Raw genomic sequence first — 25,838 nt, forward strand, 5'->3', positions numbered from 1 at the left:
TTTGGATCAGACCCTTCATTAGACCCTTTTTGCTCAAGATTCTATCACCTGCAGTTCCTTGTGTCTTCCCACCACCAAGATCAGGTTAGAAGGTCAGTCGGTCTTTGTTCCTCTCGTCTTAATTTCTTAAATAACCTAGGGTGTCATAAGGTCATAAGATCAGGTGATAAGAGCAGAATTAGGCCATTTGGCCCATCAAGTCTACTCTGCCCTTCAATCATGGTTGATCTATCTCTCCCTCCTAACCCCATGCTCCTGCCTTTCCTCCCCATAACCTCTGACACCCATACTAATCAAGAATCTATCTATCTCTGCCTTAAAAATATCCTTTGTCTTGGCCTCCACAGCCTTCTGTGGCAAAGAATTCCACAGAATCTATGATTATCTATAATGTACACTATTTACATATTGCACAGTGCATCATGCTTAAAACTCCAGATGCTCTGCCGTTTAGGTCAAACTAGAATTTGTGAATTTGTGAATTAGTAAATGTAGCATTGCAACTGTCCTATTGATCTGTGTTGCAGTTACAACAGGTACGCTGACGCACTTCAAATCAAATTTCATTTCTTATTGAATGGAGCAAAAATGTATTAAATGAAAATCACACGTTGTAATTGTTATTTGTTATATTTTCTAGGGAGTGGAACTGTTTAAATTCCAAGCTGGAATATATGTAGTTCCCTCTCAACTGGCCCTTGCATTAAGATAAAGAATCTTTTTCTTTTTTTTTTTTAATATTATTTTTATTAGAAGCAAACACATATTATAACCATTTCATGTATATCAGTCGTACACTATTAATATTATCAATTGTGGATTGATTCTGTTTTTAGTTTTATTTTTAAAGATAGGAAGTAAGAGAGAAAGAGGAAAAAAACCCACAAATGTCAAGATAAAAAAAAGAATGGAATGATTTACTAATAATACATCATTGGAGATAAAGAAAATTGATTGATGCATTACGTAGAAAGTCTGAAGTTTGGATCTTGTATAGGAAGGAGCTGTAGATGCTGGTTTAAACCGAAGATATTGTCTAAGTGCTGGAGTAACTCAGTGGGACAGGCAGCCTCTCTGGAGAGAAGGAATGGGTGACGTTTTGGGTCGAGACCCTTCTTCAGATTGAAGAAGTCCCTTCAGACTGAAGAAGGGTTGTATCTCTAAACTAAACTAAACTAAGCAGTGTACTTGGATTTAAATGTTTCAATAGTCCCTGTGAACATCTACAATGTTTTAATTCCACATATCCTTCTTCCTCGCACCCAACCATGTAAAACTTTTCTAATTGTTGCTGACTGGCACGCCTACTTCAGAAATGGCGATAAAAATATTTTAATTGCCCTGAACAATGATAATCTGTATAAATAATTCCGCATGTTCTTCGGCTCAACTAACCGATTCAAATGCCAATATATTTCCCAGTCTAAATGAATTTGTAATAAAGGAGATTGTGGAGCTGCTGACAGTTAATTGTGCAGATGATCATCTAATAGGTACATCCTTATAAGTTACTCGTATTAGGCCTTCATTATTCATAACTTATGGATCTTCAAACTAGTGAAATTATTCCGTCAAGCAACTGCTTTGTAAAAAGCACTTTATTCCTTTTGCTCACACTAATCTTCCACACTGAATCCAATGTTTTCAATAGGAACGCATTAATGCAAGGCAATTTTATGTGTTCAGTCAAATATTACTTGGGCAATGATTATTTAATTTGCAATCAACTACAAGTATACACAGCTGCAAGTAACATTATTCCCCGATAATAATTTTCTGAGCCTCAAACCACCTTTTTTAATCATTGAAAATATTTATCCAAATTGGATAGTGATGAGCAAAATAATTCGGAATACAAATGATCAACTGAGAACTATCTCCCAATCCATACACACAAACATGAAAGGTAATCAGGTCACCAAATGAGCTCCATATGTATTTATTTACCAAATAGCCCACATTGTTAATAAGAAATTGAACTGTTAAGTAGATTAAAATTAGTCAAGGCACCTAAATTTAAACACGGTTGCAATCAAATGAACCCAGCGGTATAATATTGATTTCTCTAACTTCAAGTAACCCAAATATCCTTTCTCTCTCCGTCCCTCCCCCACCCAATTCATTGTCCTAGCTTCAAAGTCGTCTTGTTGAGCGTCATTGTCTGTAACCCGTTTTCTCCTAGACCACAGCTTACAATGGCCTGTTTCCTTCATCATCGTTACGTTTTTGATTATCTTTCAGTCAGTTGCTCCCCACCTTTCTACATCACCATCTATATCTCTCGTTTCCCTTTCCCCGACTTCTCGACCTGAAAAGTCACCTATTCCTCTTGTGACCCGCTGAGCAATTTTCACTTCAGCATTTTGTGTCTATCTTCGGTGTAAACCAGCATCTGCAGTTCCTTCCTGCACATTCACCCTTCAATGATGTCTTAGGAAAGGATTATAGTTAAGATTCAAGATTCAATTTAATTGTCATTGGACCCCTTGAGGTCCAAACGAAATGACATTTCTGCAGCCATACATTACAAACAAATAGACCCAAGACACAACATAATTTGTTTAAACATCCATCACATCGCTGTGATGGAAGGCCAAAAAAACTTATCTCTCCACTGCACTCTCCCCCCCCCACCCCCCCCCCCCCCCCGATGTCAAAGTCAAAGCCCCCGGCTGGCGATGGCGATTGTCCCGCGGCCATTAAAGCCACGCCGGGTGATGCAAGGTCGCACACCGGGTCTTGGTGTTAGAGCACCCGGCGTGCGCTCGCAGAGTCCCGCGGCCATTCCAAGCCGCGCGGGGCGGTGATGTCAGGCCCCGCTCCAGGAGCCTCGGGCAGGGGACCCCGCCGTTGCGGGCGCCCTGAAAAGCAGTCTCCCTCCAGGGACCCGCGGGCTCCCCGTGCCACGCACACACCCCAACAAAAAATAACAAAAACTACATAGAAACATAGACAAAAAATAATAAAAACGCGGACGGGCTGCAGAGGCCGCTGCTGACGAGAGTCGAGAGTTAGAGGTTCTGAAGAAGGGTCTCAAACCAAAACGTCGCCTATTCCTTTTCTCCAGAGATGTTGTCTGACCCGCTGAGTTACTCCAGCATTTTGTGTCTGTCTTCAGTCAATATCCGTGAGGTTCAAATAAACAATTTAACACTGCTCTGAAGGATAAACACCAAGTGTTCTGAAAAGAGGAGAGAGGAGTGAGAATCTGAAGTAAGAAGTTCAAATTCAAGTTTATTGTCACATGCAGTATTTATTGTCAAGTTTTACATTTATGCAATGTTTACTATACAACATGTTGCAGGCACAATGACAAATCTTACTTGCAGCACATCACAGGCATCGAGACACAAACATACTCACAAATAGATCATTTATACAATAATTTATACCCTATACAAGGAGATTAGGAGGAATTTCTTTAGTCGGAGGGTGGTGAATCTGTGGAATGATTTGCCACAGAAGGCTGGGGAGGCCAAGTCAGAGGATATTTTTTAGGCAGAGATGGATGGATTGCTGATTAGTATAGATGTCAGGTTAAGGCAGGTGAATGGGGTTAGAAGGGAGAGATAGATCAGCCATGATCGAATGGCGGAGTAGACCTGTTGGGTCGAATGACCTAATTCTGCTCCTATCATTTAGGATCTTATGATCTTATGAATTGTACATAGATTATAAATGCAATTCTAAAAGAATGAAAACTGTGTAAAAGAAAATGCACATTATCTTTAGCCAGAGGGTGGTGAATCTGTAGAATTCATTGCCACAGACGGCAGTGGAGGCCAAGTCAATGGACGTCAAAGGCAATGGGGATCAGGCAGGAAAGTGAGATTGAGCGGGTAAGATAGATCACATGAGGCGATCTCCTCAGTGTGAAGGACACACAATGCTGGAGTGACTCAGCGGGACAGGAATCATTTCTGGAGAAACATAGAAACATAGAAATTAGGTGCAGGAGTAGGCCATTCGGCCCTTCGAGCCTGCACCGCCATTCAATATGATCATGGCTGATCATCCAACTCAGTATCCCGTACCTGCCTTCTCTCCATACCCCCTGATCCCCTTAGCCACAAGGGCCACATCTAACTCCCTCTTAAATATAGCCAATGAACTGGCCTCAACTACCCTCTGTGGCAGAGAGTTCCAGAGATTCACCACTCTCTGTGTGAAAAAAGTTCTTCTCATCTCGGTTTTAAAGGATTTCCCCTTTATCCTTAAGCTGTGACCCCTTGTCCTGGACTTCCCTAACATCGGGAACAATCTTCCTGCATCTAGCCTGTCCAACCCCTTAAGAATTTTGTAAGTTTCTATAAGATCCCCTCTCAATCTTCTAAATTCTAGAGAGTATAAACCAAATCTATCCAGTGTTTTCTCATAAGACAGTCCTGACATCCCAGGAATCAGTCTGGTGAACCGTCTCTGCACTCCCTCTATGGCAATAATGTCCTTCCTCAGATTTGGAGACCAAAACTGTACGCAATACTCCAGGTGTGGTCTCACCAAGACCCTGTACAACTGCAGTAGAACCTCTCTGCTCCTATACTCAAATCCTTTTGCAACGAAAGCTAACATACCATTCGCTTTCATGGGTAGGTGACGTTTCAGGTCGGGACCCTTCTTCAGACCTGACCAAACCCGACCTGAAACGTCACCTCCAGTATCAACATTTTCTGGAGATGTTGCTTGACTCGCTGAGTTACTCCAGCACTTTGTGTCCTTTTGTGTAAACCAACAACTACAGTTCCTTTGTTTACACACCTTCAAGTGAAGCTAGACTGACACTTTGACCTTCAAAGAAGTTTTGCTCGATACCCATGCTGATGAAATGCAGATTTACAAACCTTTCTATTTTCCTCTTATGAATAATCCATATCATCTATTTTATTTTTAATTTACTTACATGTCAATTCAAGAGAAGGTAGGAATCTTGCAGACTGCAAGATTAATCTAGCACTCAGCATAGACGGAAACATGGCAGGCATAGTTTAGTTAAGGCCCACACAACCCTGACCACAATCTCTTCTCAATGTTACTGATGAGAAGAAGTTGCCGGAGCTTGAGAACCATTACCTCCAAGTTCAAGAACAGCTTCTTCCCTTCAAACAGCAGGTTCTTGTCAACATTCAATGGAGCTATATACGTCACGTATGCAACTGCAGAGTCAAATTCTTTTTGCGTTTATTACACATGCGCCCGCCATTATTGCCACCATTATTCAAAAAGTCCATGCTCGATGTACTGGAGCTGTTCCCGTGAACTAATGTCTCTCTCCTCGCTTCGCCCAGCCATCGTTGTGTCCCATCTATAGGGTTGCCAACTGTCCCATATTAGCTGGGACATCCATATATATTGGGATAAGTTGGTTTGTCCCATATGGGACTGCCTTTGTCCCATATTTGACTGCTACTGCTTGGGTCGAGGGTACTGTCGGGTTGGAGCGCCGCGTCCCGACGTAGTGCAGCCCATGGAGTGCAGCAGCAGCAGCAGCAGCGCCTCCTCCTTGGCCTCGTCAGTCGGCAGCCCGACCAGCTGTCCGAACTGGGCGGGTCCTCCAAGGTCTATAGTTAGACACAAAATGCTGGGGTAACTCAGCAGGACAGGCAGTATCCCTGGGTGATGTTTTGGCTCAAAACCCTTCTTCAGTCTGAAGATATATGATGAAAGAATGGATCGACTGGGCTTGTACTCACTGGAATTTAGAAGGATGAGAGGGGATGATATAGGAACATATAAAATTCTTAAGAGATTGGACAGGCTCGATGCAGGAAAATTGGTCCCAATGTTGGGAGAATACAGAACCAGGGGTCACAGTTTAAGATTAGGCCAATTAAGGCTAAGATGAGGAAAAACATTTTCACCCAGCGACTTGTGAACCTGTGGAATTCTCTGCCACAGAAGGCAACGGAGGCTAATTCACTGGATGTATTCTAGATAGAGTTAGATTTAGATCTTAGGGCTAATGGAATCAAGGAATATGGGGAGAAAGTAGGAACATGCTACTGATGATCATAATGAATGGTGATGCTGGCTCAAAGGGCTGAATGGCCTACTCCTGCACCTATGTTCTATGTTTCTGTGCTTCAATGTTTCTATGATCTGAAACGTTACCCATGACTATGGGTGCTGTCTGTACGGAGTTTGCACGTTTTTCTCCGGGTGCTTGAGTTTCCTCCCACGCTCCAAAGATGTGTAGGTTTGTAGGTGAATTGGCTTTGGTAAAAATTGTAAATAGTCCCTGGTTTGTAGTCATTGAAAATGTTCTGTGCTGCAATCCATTGTCTAGGTCAGATAAATGGGTGAACTAGCGTTACGGCAACAACATGAAAGTATTGGAAGAGCAAAGAGATGTGGCCCTGCCCTAACTTTAACAGCTGCTGTCAGAAACGAGTTCAGTCCGCAAAGCAAGGTTTACTTAACAACTGCGACTGCAAATGGGAGATTAAAATATATGAAAACGGTATCTTTACAATCTACTGTTTGATTTTGGAGAATTCCACCTCGCAGAATTGCTCAGTTAGAGAATTCTGCCTCTTTGTTGCCGTGTGGGGTTTCTTGTAAGAAAGAAAGTGTGTGGATTTGATGCCAGTATTTCTGCATGTTCAATCACTGTCCATCTAACTATGAATATTGATTTCTCTGACTTCAAGTAACCCTTGCATTCCCTCTCTCTCTCTCCATCCATCTCCCACCCAAGTCATACCAGCTTCAAAGACGTCTTGTTGAATCTCATTGTCTGTATTAGTTCTCACCTAACAAACAGCTAACAATGTCTAGGAAGGAACTACAGATGCTGGTTTAAACCGAAAATGCTGGAGTAACTCAGCTGGACAGGCAGCATCAGTCTGAAGAAGGGCCTCAACCCAAAACGTCACCCATTCCTTCTCGCCAGAGTTGCTGTGTTGCAAAATCATGAGAGACCTCTTCCACCCCTGCAACGGACTGTTCCAGCTGCTACGGTCAGGCAAATGCCTCCGTTGCCATGCAGTGAGAACGGAGAGGTTGTGAGAAGGAGTTTCTTCCCAGAGGCAATTCGGACTGTAAACGCCTATCTCACCAGGGACTAACTCTACAGAACGTTTTTCCTTCTATTATTTATTATGTAAAAGAATATGTGTGTTATGATTGTGTTTATAATTTGTTTGGTTGTTTTGTTGTTTGTCTTTTGCACAAAAGTCCGCGAGCATTGCCACTTTCATTTCACTGCACATCTCGTATGTGTATGTGACAAATAAACTTGACTTGACTTGACTTGACTTGCCTGTCCCGCTGAGTTACTCCAGCATTATGTGTCTATCTTCGGTTTAAGCCAGCATCTGCAGTTCCTTCCTCCACTGTCCAACTGGGTCAGTTAAAAGAAAGATAGCATCTCTTTGAGAGTTTAACTAACGTCCCGACCGTAAACTTGCAAAACCAGAATTCCTTTAGCATATGTGGATCCGTTACCATTTAATTTGCCTTTGGTTCGAAGACAAAAATAACAGCATCAAATCCCTGCAGGCTCATAACACCCTGACAGGACCTCAAGGAGAAGATAGAGAGATGATGATAAAAAAAAACTTAATAAACATAATCTAAAAAGCCTTGACCAGTCTTCGTGGCGAGTGCCAGTATAAGCAAATTCCCCAAACAAGGCAAACCAGAAAGGTCAAAAATTCAAGGATGTCTACTGAGATATAGAGAGGGGTGTGGGTCCAGGAGGGGAGGGTGGGGGAGGGGATGTAAACTTCAGCCCACAAACACTGCACGTCAGTCTCTGCCCGTAAGTGATGAAGGTATTTGGGGGAAATGATTTTTTTTTATTTTTTTTGCTCGGTTGAAATCAGTAAGGAATTGATCACGGGAGCCCAGTGAACGCAGGAGTCTCTCTCCACTCACCACAAATCATCTCTGCTGAAGTTTTGGTGGGAAAAAATTAGAAAAATTTCAATTTCAGGAAGTTTATTATTTTCATTAATCATTGCAAAGCTGTCACCCTTGTCTTCATGGTTTAGCTGGAGATCTATTATATGGTCCATTTACCCCGAACCATATTACCTCATATGTTTTCCTGGCTGACCAAATAAGACTTAAGAGATAAAACAATTTACTGTTCATTATGATCCGTGTCACTGAAATCAATCTATTAACCTGCGTTAACTGGAACTGCGGTGATTCCACACACACACACACACACACACACACACACACACACACACACACACACACACACACACACACACACACACACACACACACACACACACACACACACACACACACACACACACACACACACACACACAGCTAGGCGTGCAGAGGGGAATGTGAAGCGGGTAAGACCATAAAGTGCGGGAGACATGTAATCTGCAGAGCGGTTCCTGCTTTATTTCCTCCCAGCCTCTGCCGCCTCAAACAGCCCCTGACCTGTGTGTGTGCGGAAAGAAAAATCATAACAAATTGGCTGCTGTAGTGGACCAAAAGGTGCGAAGAATGAGAGGATGGTCGGTCTGCTGAGTCCCTGTGTGCGGAGAGGGGGAACCGAGAGGGCTAGAGGGTCATTCTGCAGTAACTCTTCCCTGTCTGCGTTGAAATGCCGGGGGGGGAGGGGGGGGGGTTTAGAGAACGGGTTTATTCGCTGCCTCGTGCCCTTGCAGCTGAAATTTTAAACAGTGGAAGCACCCAGCCCTCCCCTTCCCCAAGTTGAGGGAAATATCCAAGAGTCCAGAGTGTGTTATTGTCAAGTGTCCCAGATAGAATAATGATATTCTTACTTGCAGCAGCACAACAGAATATGTAGACATAGCACACTGTAAACAATACAATAAACGAGAAAAAAAGTTCAGTGTGTGTATAAACGCACACATATACATATACACTCACACACATATATACATACACACACACATGTACATAGACACACATGTACATACATACACACACACACACACACATATACATACACACACACACACACACACACACACACACACACACACACACACACACACACACACACATATATATACACACACACACACACACACACACATATACATACACACACACATATATATATATATATATACATACACACACACACATAAATATATATATATACACACACACATGTATACACACACACACACACATATATACACACACACACACACACACACACGTACACACACGTACACACACACACACACACATACACACACATACACACACACACACACACACACACACACACACACACACACACATACACACACACACACACACAAAAGACAAACAAACAATAATGGTGGCAAAAGGCAGAATTTGGGGCTATTCTCTGGAGCATCAGACAAGGGGTTAAAGATGAAGCCAAGACTGCTGGTTACATTAAGGGGTAAAGAGTTACTAAAATGGACAAGGAAGGGGTTGGTAAGTTTGGCTTGTCTCTAGCCAGTTTGAAAGACACTTCAATGGAAAAAATATAGATATGAAAGCCAGCAGCTGGATGAAAGAGGCACTGCCCCTTACAGAATGAGACAACAGAGGGTGGATTAAAAAAAGACAAAATGATTTGGGGAAAAAAAAAGATAATTATGCCTTACAACAATTACGGCAGCTCTGAAGTGAAATTATAATAGTCCTTCAAAACTAATTTAAATGTGTTGAAGGCGGCTGTGCGAGACAACAGAATATCATAGGGTTTACGATGCTAATCTCAGCTACAAAAGATAGTGATCAGACGAAATGTGTAGGAAGAAACAGCAGATACTGGTTTAAGCTGAAGATAGACACAAAACGCTGGAGTAACTCTGCAGGACAGGCAGCATCTCTGGAGAATATGGAGAGGTTAACTATTAGGCTCTCGATCTGAAATATCACCTGTCCATGCCCTCCAGAAATGCTGCGTTACTCCAGCACTGTGTGTATTTTTGAAGGAACATTGGCCACTCATTTTGACCGAAGAGAGTCACAAAATGTTGGACTAACTCAACGGGACAGGCAGCATCTCTGGAGAGATGGAATAGGGTGACGCTACGAGTCGAGACCCTTCTTCTTTGATTAGTACAGGTAGGTGTCTGAGGTTACGGGGAGAAGGCAGGAGAATGGGGTGAGGAGGGAGAGATAGATCAGCCATCATTGAATGGCGGAATAGACTTGATGGGCCGAATGGCCAATTTTACTCCTATCAATTATGACTTTATGACCTTCTTCAGAGCGGTCTCCACCCAAAACATCACCCGTTCCTTCTCTCCATAGAAGCTGCCTGACCCGCTGAGTTACTCCAGCATTGTTAGCTGTTCATTGTTAGAAGTTCATTTTAACTTCGAAAGAAATAAAAGCTTTGGCTGAGCCCCAGCTCCGGGCCACTAACTACCCTTTTACACTTTCGTACAAAGTGGGGGATTGGGATAGTGTATTGCTGTGTAAACAAAATATGATAGTATTTTAATGGAAAACAAAATTATGTTAACGCATTATTGATAGTATGGTGGTAAACTATAAACCTAAATGATATTTAAACAAAGGTTTCACAAGCACCTTTTAATGCGATTACCTAATTTATGTAATGTAAATAAATAAAAATTTGCGGCTGTCGAAAAAGTACTGGTAATTCATTTATCTGGACTAAATAATGCACTGTCGTGGGTGTTATGCCCAACTGCATTTGAATGTAATTGCTTGCACTAAGATTGAATGTTTAAACTTTATTCTTCGTTTCAATTAATCAAACACAGTTTAATTTAAAACAAAGATGGACACAAAATGCTGGAGTAACTCAGCGGGACAGGCAACATCTCCGGAGAGAAGGAATGGGTGACGTTTCGAGTGGAGACCAAGGGTCGCCCATTTCTTCTCTCCAGAGATTTTACCAAAGCCAATTAACCTACAGACCTGCATGTCTTTGGAGTGTGAGAGGAAACTGCAGCACCCAGAGAAAACCCACGTGATCACGGGGAGAATGTACAATATAAGCTCCGTACAGGCAGTACCCATAGTTGGGATCAAACCTGGGTCTCTGGTGCCGTAAGGAAGTAACTTTACCGCTACGCCACCGTGAGGCCCTAATGTGCCCTAAAGTGTCGAGCAGTCTGTGTGTGTGTGAGTCTGTGTGCGTGTGAGTGTGTGCGTGCGTGTGTGTGTGAGTGTGCATGTGTGTGTGTGAGTCTGTGTGTGTGTGTGTGCGTGTGAGTGTGTGCGTGCATGTGTGTGTGTGTGTGTGCATGTGTGTGTGTGCGTGTGTGTGTGTGTGTGAGTGTGCATGTGTGAGTGTGTGTGTGTATGTGCAGTGAGTGTGTGAGTGGGCGTCTGTGTGTGTTTATTTTTTTCTCTCGGTGTGTTGCTCATTCATTGCAAACCTGATTTCCACTGCTCCTTTGCAAACTTGATTTTCCACCGCTTGTCACCCCTTAAACTGGCGGTACCCTGGTGTTAACATGCAGGTAGAGAGAACAGTCTTATCACTAAAAGCAGATTGGAGGAACAGCATCTCATATTTTGCTTGGGCAGCTTACAGCCCAGTGGTGTGAACATTGACTTCTCTACCTTCAGGTAAACCCCGGCATTCCCTCTCTCTACATCCCTCCCCCACCCAAGTCACACCAGCTTCTCGTTCTCACCCACCAAACAGCTAACAATGGCCTATTTCCTTTATTGTCGTTACTTTTTTGCATATCTTAAATTCATTGTCCTTTATCTCACCACATCATCGTCTACATCTCTCGATTCCCTTATCTCTAACCACTGAAGAAGGGTCTCGAACTGAAACCTCACCCATTCCTTCTCTCCAGAGATGCTGCCTGACCCGCTGAGTTACTCCAGCATTTTGTGTCTATCTCCAGTATGAATACTGATTTCTCTAACCTCAAGTAACCCTTATATCCCCTCTCTCTGTGTCCCTCCTCCACCCTAGTTGGCGTACTTGTTTCACTGTCGTTCTGTTGAGTTTCACTGTTTGTATCACCCGTTATCGCCTTCCCCACAGCCAACAATGGACCATTGTGGGCTCCACCTTTCTTTGATCACCGTTGCTGGCTTTGATCTGTTTTTTCGTTCATTTCTTTCCATGAACCTTTTCATATCTCTCGGTTCCCTCTCCCCTGATTCTCAGTGTGAAGAAGGCTCTCGACCCGAAACGTCACCTATTCCTTCTCTCCAGAGATGCTGGCTGACCCGCTGAGTTACTCCAGCTCTTTGTGTCTATCTTCGGTGAACAACCAGGCTGGTAAATGCCCAGAGGGAATTGTACTCCAGCACCTCCTGGTGGCTGCTCACATTACAACATGGGATAGATTCCCCATGTGCTGCCTTTGTGGAGGTGAGGAAATAAAACCTGGGCTCCAGAGCAAACTAAATAAAAGCACGAGGACATGTTAGAATAAGTTTGCATTCAACCTTCTTGATTTGCTCCATGATTAATTCATGGATCTTGCATAGAAACATAGAGAAATAGCTGCAGGAGGAGGCCATTTGGCCCTTCGAGCCTGCACTGCCATTCACTGTGATCATGGCTGATCATCCACAATCAGTAACCCCTGCCTGCCTTCTCCCCATATCCCTTGATTCCACTAGCCCCTAGAGTTCTATCTAACTGTCTCTTAAATCCATCCAGTGATTTGGCCTCTATGTGGTAACTGTACGGGTTTTCTCCGGGTGTTCCAGTATATGAGTAAATTGTCCCTAGAGTGTAGGGTGGTGGTAGTGTACGGGGATCTCTAAGAAACCTGTGGAATGAAAACAGGATATCCCACATATTATCCGTGAGAGGACAGAGATTTCAGAGGGACCTCAGCGGCAGCTTTAAAATAGGGGCGGCACGGTGGCGCAGCGGTAGAGTTGCTGCCTCACAGCGCCAGAGACCAGAGTTCGATCCCAACTACGGGTACTTGTCAGTACGGAGTTTGTACCTTCTCCCTGTGACCTGTGTGGGTTTTCTCCGAGATCTTCGGTTTGCTCCCACACTCCAAAGGCGTACAGGTTTGAAGGTTAATTGGCTTGGTAGAAATGTGATTTGGCCCTAGTGTGTGCGGGATAGTGTTAACATGCGGGGATCGCTAGTCGGCACGGACTCGGTGGGCCGAAGGGCCTGTTTCCCCGCTGTATCTCTACACTAAACTAAAATAAAAGTCAGTCTTATGGTTCTGATGTCTGATCGATTTGCGTCGTTACGAGTGTATTTATTTTTAATTAATAATACGCCAGAATTGGCAAGCAGAGAGATACCATTGCATTAATTTAATGAGTTGACAAATTTATATCAATATTTCTGTGACGGATGATATAAAGTATGTTGAATACTTTGGTGTATGTTATCTTTTGCTTTGATTTGGTGCTGAAGAGAATTAGTTCCCATGTCTTGCGTGATGAACATCATAAATTTATATTTCTATAAACTGAAGGTCATCTTTTTATATTTTCATTTAATAAATTAAATTGGCAATGCATTAGTAAAGCTTGTCTTCCACAGTCATCCGCTTAAAGTTATTGTTGGTGTGTATGGTTTATAGAGGAATTCTTTCCGAGTGCTATTCTTCATAAGTGTTCAGATTTAATATTCATCAAAATTATTGTGTACCGGATGATAATGCTTTTGAGGTAGGGAAGAGAAAACTTTCCTCGTGTCAAACGTACGATATTTTGATTAAAAAAGAAGTATAAACTCAAGAATTTATCCCATAATATAGATGTACGTATTCTGAATAATTCAGGTTACATTTAACATTCAGCTGTAGTTTTCCAGATGCCATTTGAAGAGAAAGCCAACAATTTTATTCAATATTGTTGCTACTAGGGTGAGATTCAATTACTTCTCAGGATATTTGTACAGGCTAATTTCTCAGTCATAGAATCTTACAGTGTGGAAACAGGCCCTTCGGCCCAACTTGCCCACACTGGCCAACATGTCCCATCTACACTGGTCCCACCGGCCTGCATTTGGCTCATATCCCTCTAAACCTGCCCTGTCCATGTGCCTGTATCAATGTATCTTAACAGTTACGATAGTCCCTACCTCAACTATCTCCTCCGGCAGCTCAATCCAAAAACCCACCACTCTGCTGCAATTTAATGAGGTGAAGAGTTCGACATGAAGGTGAGGTTTGATGTGATTGATCAATTGAAAGATACAGCAAGGCAACAGGCCCTTCGGCCCACCCAGTCCATGCCGACCGTCGATCACCCATTCACACTAGTTCTGTTATCCCACTTGTTCATCCACTTCCTACCCACTAGGGACAATTTACACAGGCCGATTAATCTACAAATCCGCATGTTTTTTTGTGTTGCGGGAGGGAACCGGTGCACCCGGAGGAAGCACACCCGGTAATAGGGAGAACATGCACACTCCACACAGACAGCACTTGAGGTCAGGGTCAAACCCTAGGTCTCTGGTGCTGTGAGGCAGCAGCTCTACCTGCTGCACCACTGTGGGGCGATTGAAAGAGGATTTTATCAACATGCACATTCCAACAGGATACTTAGACCACAGTTCAGAGGCCATCCTCAGAAGCACCACTCTGATATTTATATCACCATAATTATCAAGTGTAGAATTAGATTTAATTGTGCCTTTTGTTGGAGAACCCTGGCCGTCATTGAGAGCAACGGTTGCAATTGATATGAATGTGGACACCACAGGAATGAATTCCACCATTGTTGAGTGGATGAAGGCATTAGTACAAGCTGGTGACATTCAGCACATGTGTACATGCCAGGAAGGCCTTGCCAACAAGTAGCTCTGCTCAGTCTGCCTAAACCTACCCAATCTCCTGGTTGCTCAACACTTTAACCCCTATCCCCCCCCCCCCCCCCCCCCCCCATTCACACACTGACCTTTCTGTCCTGGGCCTCCTCCATTGTCAGAGTGAGGCCCAGCGCAAAATGGAGGAGCAGCACCTCATATTTCGCTTTGGGCAGCTTACACCCCAGCGGTATGAACATTGACTTCTCTAACTTCAAGTAGCCCTTGCTTCCCTCTCTCTCCATCCCTCCCCCTTCCCAGTTCTCGTACCAGTCTTACTGCCTCTGACTACATTTTATCTCTGTTCCGCCCATCAGTCTGAAGCAGAGTCTCAACCTGAAATGTCACCCATTCCTTCTCTCCAGAGATGCTGCCCGTCCCGCTGAGTTACTCCAGCACTTTGTGTTTTGTTCAAACATCCCCAGCCTATTATGGGTCTTAACCCTTGCATGTCTGAGCATTGGTGTAGAAAAGACTCACTAATCAGAAATTACCCACTCCATTCACCTTCCACCTAGTTTCACGTCAAATCCAATCAGGTCTTGTGTTTTAAGAAGGAACTGCAGATGCTGGTTTATAGCAAAGAAAAACGCAAAATGCTGGAGTGACTCAACGGGTCAGGCAGCATCTCCGGAGGAAAGGAATAGGTGACATTTCGGGTCGAGACCCTTCGTCAGACTGCGAGTCAGGGGAAAGGGATCACATCATTGGTGTTGGGTAATCAACATAATGACAAAATTTGTGGCAATTATTAAATAAAAACATTGTTTTACCACTGATTACATTTTTCTTAAACATGGGATATAAATTAGGAATCTTCAATTTGTAGACCCATAGAATCATACTGTACAGAAACAGGCCCTTCGGCCCAACTTGCCCATTCCGTCCATGATGCTACATCTATGCTAGTCCCAGCTGCCCATATTTGGCCCATATGTTTCCCATCCAAATATCTTTTAAGTAGATGGTAGATACAAAATGCTGGAGAAACTCAGCGGGTGAGACAGCATCTATGGGGAGACGGAATAGGCGACGTTTCGGGTCGAGACCCTTCTTCACACCCTTCTTTTCAATGGATTGTAAATTGAATAAACGTGGTATTTGTAAACTTGGCAGGGCAACGAATTGTGGAAAAATGAATCATAAATATCCTGCAAATGAAAGCCGTCTTCAAAATGATTGTGTTATTATCTCGAATCTCAGAAAAGTGAGATATGTCTGAAAATAAGTGATTTTATTAAGGCTAAATACGTTTGATTAGTTAAATCAACCAAGTGGCAGACTGATTGGTGTGATTTTAAGCACTGCAAATCCTACTTGCAGCTTTTAAAATGTACTCCAGTCATATAGCTTGTGGGATGAGAGACAAGATTGAAATGACTGTATTTTCAGGAGTTTAGATTCTCAAATCTTTTTATGCTTCCCATTTTGTGGAAGGAGTTAGCAAAATATCAGAGGATTAAGCTTGACCATGTGAAGATACCCACCTTAAGGCAGAGGCAGTAATATCTGTTTCACTTCATCTGTGTAAGGTGCATGGTAATTGATAAACTCCAGCAGTATCCACGTGGAGAGACAAAAAAAAAAAGACAATTTGCTGAATTTACACAATTAGAGACAGTTCTCATCTTGGTAAAACTCACTCACTGTCACCAAAGCAGAACTGTAAACTGAAGAGGACCACGTACAAATGGGGATCTTATACGATTTCTATTATGTTACCAAGGATTAAATAGCTAACTGCAGGCTTGGGGGGAAATAAAGGCCCAAAGCATTTAGAGTGATTAAATTCATTGAGCTCAGAAACATGATAAAAAATTGCAGGCCTGACAATTTCCCGCAAAGTATCTTTCTGTTAACTCAGATGAAAGTGGCCTAGAGAGGGGGACAAGAAACAGGCACAAAAATACCAAGCGTTTCAACGCTGAATATTTAATTCACTGATAAAAAGGACCCATTTTGTCCCTGGGCTGCAGAAATAAAGAGACACATCTTAGGAGAGAAGCAATGAGCTGAAAATGACCTTTTGTGAGTGGAGATGAGAGAGGAAGTGCAGCTAATCCTGGGACGTCTTCTATTGGCGGAATGGCAGTGTAGAAAATGTCTCCATCTCGACTAATCTCCTCAGTTGGATGAACTGAGGCTCTCAGTGTTAACCTGACATTTTACAATAATTACCCTTTCGTGTGACCCGGACCCAATCTCGTACTCTCTTATAAATATCTTTGCCTCCAACCCCTTGACTCTTGTGTTAGAGATAGTGAGGTTGATGATACGATAATCACATGAAGAGAGTGGGGAGTTGAAGCGTTGTGCGTAGCTGTTATTTTGATCTCGTCCCCAGCTATCTATCAGTCCTCGGCGCCTTGTAATAGGGACACGTTCGAAAGGAGAATATTATGGCATATTAAGTAATGCTTTCTTATCGCACTAAATAAAATATGTTTCTAATCAGACTCACTCAGCACAAGGTACTTATCAGCGCTGGAGGCAAATGGTGCATGAAAATGGGTTCAGATGGAAAATTAAGTTCAAAGGTTGAACAGTGCGGTTCTAAGGCTAACCAAAGATGAAATGTGGCTATTTGTTTTAGCCGTGTCTAACTTCATCTTCATTCTAAAGGTCAACGTGATATATAAAAAAAACACATCTCCAGAAATTATTTATCTCTTTGTGTCGCCGTCTCATTTCACTTATTACACTGGAGAGATCGGGTGGTTGAATCTTCAATAACATGCAATCAGCTGCCTTGTGAAGAAAGGGCAGTAATAATTGTATTTGATGCTCCCTTTTTTGTGTTTACTATTATCTGATTCATTAGTGCTGCGGAGAATTTGTGGGCGCTGTCACTCCAGCATTTTTATATATTTTTTTCCGCCAAGCAAAAAAGGAAACAGAAATTAAAATCAATGTTAATAAAACCGACGAGGTAAAAGAACAGCTATTGACTCTTCAGTATTATTTTATAGTCAGACTCGTGCCGTGAGCTGAAGCACAACACAATCTCGCTGCTCTTTAGATGAAAAAAAAAAATGCCTTTACTTAGCATCACATACTTTATACTTGTATCTCAAAAATCTTAGCTGCCCCCCACCCCCCCGAAAAATTTGAATATGCAAGGGTCAAGTCTTGACAGTGCAATAGAACGGTTTCGTAGATTAGTTTGGAATTTAGTTTCGAGATACAGCGCAGAAACAGGCCCTTCGGCCCACCGAGTCCGCACCGACCAGCGACCCCCGCACATTAACGCACACTAGAGATGATTTACACGTACACCAAGCCAATTAACCTACAAGCCTGTACGTCTGTGGAATGTGGGAGGGGACCGAAGATCTCGAAGAAAACCCTTCGCAGATCACGGGGAGAACGTACAAAACTCCGTGCAGTGTTTAAAGGAAGGTTCGAATCTGAGATAAACGCTGCTGCCTCTATGTACCGCGGTGCTCACCGTCCACTAAGCTGATAGTGAGTCCTTGCCCTGATACATGAACACCAGTGTCCTGTCCCTACCTGCATTAACATAGAAACATAGAAAATAGATGCAGGAGTAGGCCATTCGTCCCTTCGAGCCTGCACCGCCATTCAATATTATCATGGCTGATCATCCAACTCAGTATCCTGTACCTGCCTTCTCTCCATACCCCCAATCTCTTTAGCCCCAAGGGCCACATCTAACTCCCTCTTAAATATAGCCAATGAACTGGCCTCAACTACAGAGAATTCCAGAGATTCACCACTCTCTGTGTAAAAAATGTTTTCGTCATCTCAGTCCTAAAAGATTTCCCCTTTATCCTTAACAGTCGGGACAAAGGCATACACAACAGAATGCAAACACAGTGGCCATCTGGAGCAAGGGAAGAGCACTTTCAATAAACCATTTACGCACATTAAAGAGGAAATATTATTAGGGATGACTCTAGTGGTGTGGGGTAACGTTTGAAAGCCTACAGATGCTGTTTGTCAAACATTTACACGCAGCCTTTATATTACATTTAACAGTGTCTTTATTGGGTAATTGAATTATAATGGCCAATCTTAATTTCTGATAGCGGACTGGAAAGAATTATCTTACAAGTGTCATTTTACTTATTTTAAAAAGTGTCATAAGTGCCTGGGCTGCTTCTATTAAGCAGGCCATTATGAAGATTTAATTTGGGTAATTGATCTAGATACTATAGGCCATTAGGACCAGAGTTAGGGCTCCATTTTTCTTTGTGCTTGCTCAAGGTGCCAGACACACATATAATGAGATTTCTAACCCAAACTACTCATATTTTTTTTCGCTTTTATTTCTTATCCAAATAGATATGGGATAATATTAAAACACCGAGATCACAAAATATCATTCTGTTTATCTCAGCAAAACACAAGATGCTGGAGGAACTCAGTGGATCAGGCAGTATCTGTGGATGGAATGAACAAACCCATTTCCAAATAGTGAAAGGCCTGGATAGAGCGGATGTGGAGAGGATGGCTCCACCAGTAGGAGAGTCGAGGATCTGAGGTCATAGCCTCAGAATTAAAAGATGTTCCTTTAGGAAGGAGATGAGGAGGAGTTTCTTTGGTCAGTTTGTTGTGAATCTGTGGAATAATTCTCCACTGAAGGCCGTGGAGACCGTCAAGCAATTGTTTTTAAAGCGCAAGAGATCCGGGTTCGATCCCGACTACGGGTGCTGCCTGTACAGAATTTGTACATTCTCCCCGTGACCTGCGTGGGTTTTCTCAGGGTGCTCCGGTTTCTTCCCACACTCCAAAGACACGTCGGTTTGTAGGTTAATTGGCTCGGAATAAATGAAAAAAAAAAAATTGTCCCTAGTATGTGTAGGATAGCGTTAGTGTGTAGGGATCGCTGGTCGGCGCAGACTCGGGGGGCCGAAGGGCCTGTTTCCACGCTGCATCTCTAAACTAAACTAAACCAAAAAAGAAGATAGACACAAACAGCCGGACAGGCATCATCTCTGGAGAAAAGGAATGGGTGACGTTTCAGGTGGAGACCCTTCTTCCAGACCCAAAACGTCACCCATTCCTTCTCTCCAGAGATGCTGCATGTCCCGGTGAGTGACTCCAGCATTTTGTGTCTATCTTCGGTTTAAACCCGAATCTGCTGTTTCCTTCCTAAATTAAAAAATACTTGTGTTGTGCAGTGTCTGTGTAAGGGGAGAAGAGGGGGGTGGTGTATGAGTCATCTTCACTATGTTTTATTCAAACTGCTCCCCCTTATTAGAGCTAAACTGACATTCATAACGGCAGAAAGGGATGTGAAGAAGATGATGATGCCTGGTGCTGTAGGAGCAGCAGGAATCATCCTGTCAAGTGGCCAATCTTTCTAGAGGTCACACTGCAGCTCCCTAAGAGGTCAATTTAAAACTGTCACCCATATTGTGTCAGCCACAGCAGTAGTCATATCATCCCTCTGCACAGAGGAGCTGGTGTCTGTAACTGCATTACAGGTCAAGTTCATTGTAACCACCGCAGAATTCTTCATCACTCAAACTAGAGGAGATTTCTTTTAATTAATTAAGTGTTGTGAAGGGTAGTGACAATTTCAAGCAACAGAATAAAATTACTGCATGGAGCGGTGATTCTTGTGGATGTCTATTGAATCACTGATGATCCGTTTGGCTAAGGGATCAGGATGTAGGAGTGAATTGAATGAATTTCATTCCATTATCTCTTACAATAGATTTTGTTAAGATTAAGAAAATGACGTCTGGAACAAACAGAGAAGAATTCTAATGTAGATAATGGCTCATTGCCAGGTAAACGCTCTTCTCTATCACCTTTGAGGCTTGGATACACAATACTATCATCATTTAGATAAAAATGAAAGTCAAGGAATAAACTAAATGATGTCGGCTTGGACTTGTGGTGCTGACTGAAAACTTAGCACCAAGAATCCAAATGCGGTCTTTAGTCCTTAGGCTTTAGATATACAGCGCAAAAACAGACCTAGTCCGCGCCGACCAGCGATCACCCCATACACTAACTCTAACTTACAGAGTGGTGAATCTCTGGAACTCTCTGCCACAGAGGGTAGTCAAGGCCAGTTCATTGGCTATATTTAAGAGGGAGTTAGATGTGGCCCTTGTGGCTAAGGGGATCAGAGGGTATGGAGAGAAGGCAGGTACGGGATACTGAGTTGGATGATCAGCCATGATCATATTGAATGGCGGTGCAGGCTCGAAGGGCCGAATGGCCTACTCCTGCACCTAATTTCTATGTTTCTATGTTTCTTACACGCTAGGGACAATTTACATTTTTACCGAATCAATTAACCTGCAAACCTGTACGTCTTTGGAGTGTGGGAGGAAACCGGAGCGCCCGGAGAAAGGTCATGGGGACAAACTCCATACGGGCAACAACCCCTGGTCGGGATCGAACCCCGGTCTCTGGCATTGCAAGGTGGCAGCAACTCTACCGCTGTGCCACTGTGCTGCCTTGTTGCGTGTATTTCCCTTGTTTGCACACTGTTACACTTGTATTCGGAGTTATTGCTCTGGCCGCTGTTAAAGCTGTCCAATGCCAAAAATCAATAACCGTGTCACTTATGGCCATTGACACCACTCAGCATGAAGGTGAATTGGCAGTCGGCGGCTGAAATTGTTTTAAGTGGCACATGTACTGTACCTTTTAAAGTATGTTATGTCCAATGTCTGAGCTGGAGTGACTCAGTGGGTCAGGCAGCATCCCAGGAGAACGTGGATAGGTGATGTTTCGGATCGAGACCCTTCTCCAGCCCAAGAGCCTCACAGAGTCATACAGCTCGGAAAAAGGCCTTTCAGCCCAACATGACCATGCTGACCCAATTTACATCAGTCCCATCTGGTTGCGTTTGACACATACCCCTCTAAATCTTTCATATCCATGTATCTGTCCGAATGAGTTTTAAATGTTGTTACATTATCTGTCTCAACAGCCTCCTCTGGCAACTCGTTTAATATACCCATCACCTTCTATGTGCAAAAGCTGCTGCTCAGGTTCCTATTAAATCTTTCCCCTCTCACCTTATCCAATGTCCTCTAGCTCTGGATTCCCCTACTCTGGGAAAAGACTCACCGTATCCATTCCCCTCGTGATTTAATGCAACTCCATCAGGTCACTCCTGAGCCTCTTGCACTCCAAGGAATAAAGTCTTAGCCCGCCGAATCTCCCCCTCTCGGTCAGGCCCTCGAGTCCTGGCAACATCCTCGTAAATCTTCCCAGCTTAAAGCAGGGTGACCACATCTGAAAATAGTTCTCCGAGTGTGGCTCCAAAGACATCTCTGTCAGTCCGTAGCTTACAAACAAGCTTGTGACTTAATTTGCGCGTGTAGGAAAAAACTGCAGATGCTGGTTTAGATCGAAGATAGACACAAAATGCTGGAGTAACTCAGCGGGCCAGGCAGCATCTCTGGAGAGAAGGAATGGGTGACGTTTCGCGTCGAGACCCTTCTTCAGATTGATGTCAGGGGAGTGGGCAGGACAGGGATAAAATGTGGCTGGAGAAATCAGAACTGGGAAGGGAGGGAGAGGGAAAGCAAGGGCTACTTGAAGTTAGAGAAGTCAATGTTCATACCACTGGGGTGTAAACTTAATTTGCATGTTTGCATTAAACTTTAGAACGGAAATACAAAACAACCCGTGAATGAATCTGAATCCTGTGGGCTAACACGAGATGTTATTCTAAAACAATTAAAGAGAAGGTAAGTGCTGGGAGATGTCCAGCAACTCTAATGGCCCTTTTTATCACAGTCTCTTTTAGAAACATAGAAACATAGAAATAGGTGCAGGAGTAGGCCATTCGGCCCTTCGAGCCTGCACCGCCATTCAATATGATCATGGCTGATCATCCAACTCAGTATCCCGTACCTGCCCTCTCTCCATACCCCCTGATCCCCTTAGCCACAAGGGCCACATCTAACTCCCTCTTAAATATAGCCAATGAACTGGCCTCAACTACCGTCTGTGGCAGAGAGTTCCAGAGATTCACCACTCTCTGTGTGAAAAAAGTTCATCTCATCTCGGTTTTAAAGGATTTCCCCCTTATCCTTAAGTTGTGACCCCTTGTCGTGGACTTCCCTAACATCGGGAACAATCTTCCTGCATCTAGCCTGTCCAACCCCTTAAGAATTTTGTAAGTTTCTATAAGATCCCCTCTCAATCTCCTAAATTCTAGAGAATTTATCCTATATGATTTTGTCACCATGCTGACCAAAATACCCCATCGAGGCTCATCCCACCTGCCCACGTTTGACACATATTCCTCTCCAAATGTATCTCTATAAATGTCTTATAAATGTTGTTATTGGGCCTGTACATCTGGCTGCCCGTAGCGGCATTTAGTTCTAAGATAGATACAAAGTGCTGGAGTAGCTCAGCAGGATAGGCAGCATCTCTGGAGAGAAGGAATGGGCGATTTATTGGGTCCCATAAACATCGCCCATTCCTTCTGTCCAGAGATGCTGCCTATCTTCGGTGTAAACCAGCATCTGCATTTCCTTCCTACACATTCAGTTCCAAGACTTGGCTACGAATCCCATGCACTCTGATGAGCTGACGACTCTGCAGTTAACAGTAAAGTGAGCTTGAACAGTCTCAAGTTGGGTTCTAATTCCAACCAATAAAACTCTTTGGCAAATTTTCACGATATTGGGTGCTTTGCTGAAAGCCCCTGGAAAACCTGAATTAGGACGGGAAGAGAAAGACTAAACTGACATGATGACAGGCACATTTTATAAGATTTATGGTCATTCTATTGTTATAATTAAAAAAAAGCTTTTACTTTTCATTTAATCCATCATAAACCTGAGGATGCTTGACTCTGACTGACAATGAACGGAATGTATTATCTGTTGCGTTACTTAAGGATACAGAAATTGCAGAGAGTTCTTTAGATTAGCCTTTGACACTCTTTAAATCAGTAAAAAAAAAGCAGCACTTCTAAAGCCAGCTGTACACTTGATATTTAAACTTGTTGCTTTTTCACTTTTTTCTATCAATCACGTTATTTACAAAGGTCAGCTTTCATAGTGAAGCTGTGACATCGCCAACGACTCTCCGTGGAGTGGTTTCAAGTTACCGCAAAACTCCTCTCGGATCATCAATCAAACATCTTCTCAAGAATGCGATCGATGCGGTTGCTGCCTCACAGCGCCAGAAACCCCAGGTTCAATCCTGACCTTGGGTGCTCTCTGTGTGGAGTTTGCATGTTCTGCCTGCGACCACCAGGGCTTAGTTAATTAATTAATTTAGTTGATTGTCACACGTACAGTAAAAAGCATTTGTCACGTGCTAGTTGTGGATGCGGGTTACTGATTGGGGATGATCAGCTATGATCACATTGAATGGCGGTGCCGGCTCGAGGGGCCGAATGGCCTACTCTTGCACCTATTGTCTATTGTCCATGTTCAAGAAGGAACTGCAGATGCTGGAAAATGGAAGGTAGACAAAATTGCTGGAGAAACTCAGCGGGTGCGGCAGCATCTATGGAGTGAAGGAAATAGGCAACGTTTCAGGCTGAAACCCTTCTTCAGTCTATTGTCCATAACCAGTCAGTGGAAAGAGAACACATGATTACAATCGAGCCATTTACACCCAGTTTTGTTAGTCCTTGCTGTCTCCTCCCATCCCCCAGCCTTCCAGCTACTCCTCCTTTTCCCTTTCTTGTCCCCACCCACCCCCGCCCCCGATCAGTCTGAAGAAGGGTTTCGGCCCGAAACATTGCCTATTTCCTTCGCTCCATAGATGCTGCTGCCCCGCTGAGTTTCTCCAGCATTTTTGTGTAACCTTCGATTCTCCAGCATCTGCAGTTCCCTCTTAAACACTATAGATACATGATGATGGATTCATGTTTAGTGCAAGATAAAGTCCGATCAAAGACAGTCCGAGGGTCTCTAATGAGGTAGACAGTAGATCACGACTGCTCTCTAGTTGTGGTACGATGGTTCAATTTCCCCCGTATTTTGTCCCGCAACTCAAAGATGTACGAGATTAATTGGCCACTGGATATATTGCCCCTAGTGTACACTCCACAAACATACAGGTGTGTAGGTTCATTGGCTTAGGTAAAATTGTAAATTGTCCCTAGCGTTTAGGATAGCGCTAGTGCACAGGGATCGCTGGTCGGCACGGACTCAGTGGGCCAAAGGGGTTGTTTCCGCACTGTATCTCTAAAGTCTATAATCTAAAGTGGCATTGTGGTAAAATATCAGTCATGACCAACAGAACAGTGGAGGAGGTTCGAGGCTGCCTCCAAATTTTATGTTGTCATCAATGGTTACAGATTGGACAGTTAAATGGGAGCTTCCAAGTTATCACACCACCTTCACTTACTTTTTCCTTGGTCTCCATTGTGTTGGAATCTTGCAACTCCTCAACAAAACACAGTGGGAATATTTCAAGAATGGGTCGACTGGGCTTGTATTCACGGGAATACAGAAGGATGAGAGGAAATCTTGCAGAAACATATAAAATTCTGAAGGGATTAGACAGGCTAGATGCAAGAAAAATGTTCCCCATGTTGGGGGAGTCCAGAACCATGGGTCACGGTTTAAGAATAATGGGTAGGCCATTTAGGACTGAGATGAGGACATTTTATTTTACCCAGAGAGTTGTGAATCTGTGGAATTCTCTGCCGTAGAAGGCAGTGGAGGCTGATTCACTGGATGTTTTCAAAAGAGATAGCTCTTAGGGGCAGGCTGGATGCAGGAAAAATATTCCTGATCTTGGGGGAGTAAACTTAAAGAAACTGAACCAAACTATCAGGATTGACTAACAAACAGGAAGCAGTGAATAGGGATAAAGAGGCAATTTTCAAATTGGCAACTTGTGTGTAGTGGGTTGCCACAGGGATCAAAGCTGGGATCACAACTGTTTATAAGAGGCACTGATGTGGAGGAGGAAGAAAATGAATATACAGCAGTCCAAGTTTGAAGATAACACAGAATTAAGTCGGGAGGCAAGCCGAGAGGAGGATACAACTGGTTTACAGAGAGAGTGAGATTGGCAGGTTAGGTGAGCTGGCAAAATGAAGTTGGAAACTGGAGTGGAATGTGGGAAAGAACTGTGAAGTTGTTCATCTTGGAAGGGAGAACAAAAGAACAGAGTTTTATTTAAAGAGAGAAAACTTGGCAGAAGTTGCAGCAGA

General features: G+C 43.3%; 1 long non-coding RNA gene across 1 annotated transcript in view; it reads right to left on the reverse strand.

Moving 5' to 3' along the window:
• Positions 1 to 2,909: 2,909 nt before the first annotated feature.
• LOC129712556 (uncharacterized) overlaps positions 2,910 to 25,838 on the reverse strand; it is a 378,151-nt gene continuing 355,222 nt past the window's right edge. Inside the window, exon 9 of the long non-coding RNA XR_008726088.1 lies at positions 2,910 to 3,181. This is a non-coding gene — a long non-coding RNA (uncharacterized LOC129712556). The remainder of the gene's footprint in view (positions 3,182 to 25,838) is intronic.

Source organism: Leucoraja erinacea, chromosome 33, assembly GCF_028641065.1.
Source record: "Leucoraja erinacea ecotype New England chromosome 33, Leri_hhj_1, whole genome shotgun sequence".
Classification (NCBI taxonomy): domain Eukaryota; kingdom Metazoa; phylum Chordata; class Chondrichthyes; order Rajiformes; family Rajidae; genus Leucoraja; species Leucoraja erinaceus.